Source organism: Octopus sinensis, linkage group LG3 (genome assembly GCF_006345805.1).
Source record: "Octopus sinensis linkage group LG3, ASM634580v1, whole genome shotgun sequence".
Classification (NCBI taxonomy): Eukaryota; Metazoa; Mollusca; class Cephalopoda; order Octopoda; family Octopodidae; genus Octopus; species Octopus sinensis.
This window is the reverse complement of record NC_042999.1, coordinates 17,264,040-17,268,516: the sequence shown is the minus strand read 5'-3', so window position 1 is coordinate 17,268,516 and position 4,477 is coordinate 17,264,040. Positions and strand designations below refer to the sequence as shown.

General features: G+C 38.1%; 1 pseudogene; it reads left to right on the top strand.

Annotated features, from left to right (window-relative positions):
* Positions 1 to 4,119: 4,119 nt before the first annotated feature.
* LOC115210092 lies at positions 4,120 to 4,238 on the top strand (annotated as a pseudogene).
* The last annotated feature ends 239 nt before the right edge of the window (positions 4,239 to 4,477 follow it).

Sequence of the window (4,477 nt, the reverse complement as noted above, 5' to 3'; positions counted from 1 at the left end):
GTGTTGAATTCATGATCGTAAGGTCGTGGTTTCGATTCCTGGACCGGACGATGCGTTGTATTCTTGAGCAAAACACTTTATTTCACGTTGCTCCAGTTCACTCATCCGGCAAAAATGAGTAATTCTGCGAAGGACCGGCGTCCCGTCCAGGTGGGGAATTTCTACGCCACCGAAACCGGGAAACCGCCCCTTATGAGGCTGGCATGGCTCGTGAAGGAACATTTATTATATATTTTTTATGAACTGTATTCCTTATTTTTGCAGAGGGTTCATTATTTACATTTCAGTAGCTTCCATTTCATAACAAAGCAGTTTGTCAGGGATGAATAATGAATATTAAATTTTGCAGAACAGCCCTTGAATCTAAATATGAACGCAATTCCCATTTGTTACATAATTAAATATTTTACCAAGGCTATAAAACAGGATTCGTGACGTGTTTGCGAGCCAGAAATATCTTGCTCCCTAAACAGAACTTTACTACTACGAACATTCATAAACTAACGACCTGTTAATTATCAAAATAAGGTTACACAATTCAAAGACAAATACCGAAGTCTGACGTAAGTGTTGCGTTTCAAGTTACAAGACAAATATCGAAAACTGATCTGATTTGTTTGATCCAATACTAGATGCGACTTCTCAAGTCATATAGACTCATGAGGTCGGTTTTCTGGTTTCTGATTTTTCTGGCATATATACTTATTTCTTTACTACCCACAAGGGGCCAAACACAGAGGGGACAAACAAGGACAGACATAGGTATTAAGTCGATTACATCGACCCCAGTGCGTAACTGGTACTTAATTTATCGACCCCGAAAGGATGAAAGGCAAACTCGACCTCGGCGGAATTTGAACTCACAACGTAACGCAGACGAAATACCGCTAAGCATTTCGCCCGGCGTGCTAACGTTTCTGCCAGCTCGCCGCCTTTCTGGCATATATATTACTCGCTGGGTGGGACGCCGGCTTGTCGCATGATTACTCCTTGGTGCCAGGTTAGTGGAGTGGAGCAACGCATTGTTCAGTCAAGGAATGGAAGCCACAATCTTACGATAATGAGTGCAACACCCTAACCAATATGTCACAGCCCTTTACTTTATACCAGGTGGCGGTATAGGATTTATATAAAGTGCACCTGTACAGCATTTTCAGGGGTAAGCTCATACAATAAACTATATGAAAAGGTGGCGAGCTGGCAGAAACGTTAGCACGCCGGGCGAAATGCTTAGCGGTATTTCGTCTGTCGTTGCGTTCTGAGTTCAAATTCCGCCGAGGACGACTTTGCCTTTCATCCTCTCGGGGTCGATAAATAAAGTACCAGTTTCGCACTGGGTCGATGTAATCGACTTAATCACTTTGTTTGTCCCCTCTATGTTTAGCCCCTTGTGGGTAGTAAAGAAATATATATGCAACTGGGGACAGCAGTGAGATTGAGGACAAGTGAGATTGAGGACAGAAAATCATAAAGTACTTTTTGTCGACCACAATGAAATGCTGCAAATTGAGAAGTACAAGTCGGGCGTATGGTGATATTGCCATTTTTAGTTTAAAAATCAATGCCCAGTATAAATTAATAATCTGCTTCAATGCACTTCGTATGGTTGAAAAGAACAATGATTTCCAATTGTGGAACAAGGTCAGTAATTTCAAAGTAGTCGTAAACTCGATTTACATCGACAGATGTTCAATTGCTATTTGTTTTAGCGATGCGCATGAGAATGAACGGCAAAGTCGACCTCGGCGGAATTTAAACTCAGTAATTTAAGAGGAGGAAGCATTTTGAGAGAGGTGTCCACAATCCTAGAATGGGAACCCATGTTCTAAATTTCCACAAGACACCTGATGAAGGCTGGTGGGTATATCAGCTGAAACGTGTTAACAACAAACAAGATGAGGACAAATATCCGTCAAATGTAAGTAACGTAAATAATGTAAATAATGTAGACTGAGGATATTTCAAATTTTGCGATTAAGCAGATCTGGTAAATAATCTAAATATTTTTGTAAACCTACATTCTGTAAGATAGAAAAGATAGCATGTATTAAGATGCAGTAACATATTTAACATAGAGGTGTGCGGCTTAGTGGTTAGCATGGTGCACACAAGATCTATTTCTTTATTACCCACAGGGGGCTAAACACAGAGGGGACAAACAAGGACAGACAAAGGGATTAAGTCGATTCCATCGACCCCAGTGCGTAACTGGTACTTAATTTATCGACCCCGAAAGGATGAAAGGCAAAGTCGGCCCCGGTGGAATTTGAACTCAGAACGTAACGGCAGACGAAATACGGCTATGCATTTCGCCAATCATGCTAACGTTTCCGCCAGCTCGCTGCCTTTGCACACAAGATCGCAATATTGTGGTTTCGATTCCTAATTACAATGATGCGTTGTGTTCATTTCTTGTCCTTATACTCCCCCCCCCCAGATGACAAAAATGTGTAATCCGGGGTCCAGTCAGCCGAGAAGGGGAAACCAGCCTTATGAACCTCTTGTTCGGGAAAGACCCGTGGTCCTTTTTCTCATATCTTTTAGCACGTATTTAAATATTATGATTTTGGCATAATGACACTCCTTAAATACAATAAATATTACAAGTTATTAAATGTAATGTTGCATGTTGCGACCTGATACATATTGCGAAATGATTATATAGCAGTATACTAATGAGGCGTATGATCTTTATCAATAATTGTAATCTCGACTCAGGTTTGAAACACAATATACCAACGCTAATTGAAATTATTTGATATAACCATGCAAATAGTAATGAAAATTGCAGCATTTGATGATATTTTATTACTATAAATGTTATTGAAAAATGCAAACTATCAAGACCCATTTGTCAGGATAGTAATCAATTGGTAATCTGGCCCGTTCGGTGTTTTATGAAGAAGATAGTGATCATCAGTTAAAATTTCATTATTTAAATAATTATTTTCAACAGTTATCGATACCGTTCATTTATTAATCAAAAACAACACATGCGTACATATATATGTATGTATGTCAGTGTGTAAGTTTGTGTATGTGTGTGTGTGTTTGTGTGTGTGTGCAAACTGCTACACAGTAAAATATCTATTTTACTTGATAAAACGCGAGACAGCATATCATATATATATATATAATATATATATATATATATATATATATATATACATACATACATACATACATACATACATACATACATACATACATACATACACACTTACATTTAAAGGAAGTGTGCTGAAGATTTCCTGGCTTTAGGTTAAAGAATATACAGGAGGATCTGTTAAGTATGATTTTATTCAACATATTTCCGTCTTAGAATCATACATTTATTTCAGCAGTCAGTTAGGTTTTCTAAGCCCTGGAATAGAACCCAGAAGGAACGTTTCAGAATCTGCTGTCATATATATATATATATATATATATATATCACATATACATATATATGACCAAGAGTCACCTGACAGAAAAAAAAAAAACATTTGATTCCAAGATCAAAACAAAAATGATTTTATATGAGCCTGCGATAATTTATTTCTTTATTGCCCACAGGGGGCTAAACATAGAGGAAACAAACAAGGACAAAGGGATAAAGTCGATTACATCGACCCCAGTGCGTAACCGACCCCGAAAGGATGAAAGGGAAAGTCATCCTCGACGGAATTTGAACTCAGAACGTAGCTGCAGACGACTTATCGCTAAGCATTTTGCCCGGCGTGCTATAGATTCTGCCAACTAGCCGCCCTTCATTTTTGCATGGAGCTTAGGTTTTTCGCTCATAAACACTCACGTCGCTCGGTCTGAGATTCGAACCCGTGCTCCCTTAACCGCGAGTCCGCTGCTCTAACCACTAGGCCACGTTCCTCCACTGAGACTGCGCTAATTAATAGACAGATGTTGAAAACGAAAAACGATGATTTTAACACTGAACATTCAATTATTAAATATTCATAATTGGAATGAATAGATAGAATTGAATATTAAGTAGTTATGGAATTTTCATTTACTGACGGTTTAATTTTAGGCAAACCTGTATGTATGTATACATACATACATACACATATAAATATATATATATATATATATATATATATATATATATATATATATATATATATATACGGCCATATCACATTGAAATCACCGGTTCTTGTCTGATCACCGAAGTTAAGCAACGTCGAGCCTGGTCAGTACTTAGATGGGTGACCGCTTGGGAAACCTAGGTGCAGTAAGCATAGCACATTGTTTAATGGCGGTGCCCCAGCATGGCCACAGCTCATGAGCTGAAACTGGAAAAATCAAATCAAAATCAAAAATATATGCATGAAAGTGTATATGTGTGTGTGCGCGCGTGTGTGTGTACATGTCTGTCTATGTATTTTATGTGCGTATGCATAATGTATAATGGTTACATATTTCATATTCATAACTGACTAAGTACATCATGTTGTGTAGCTCAAAGTATTTTATAAAA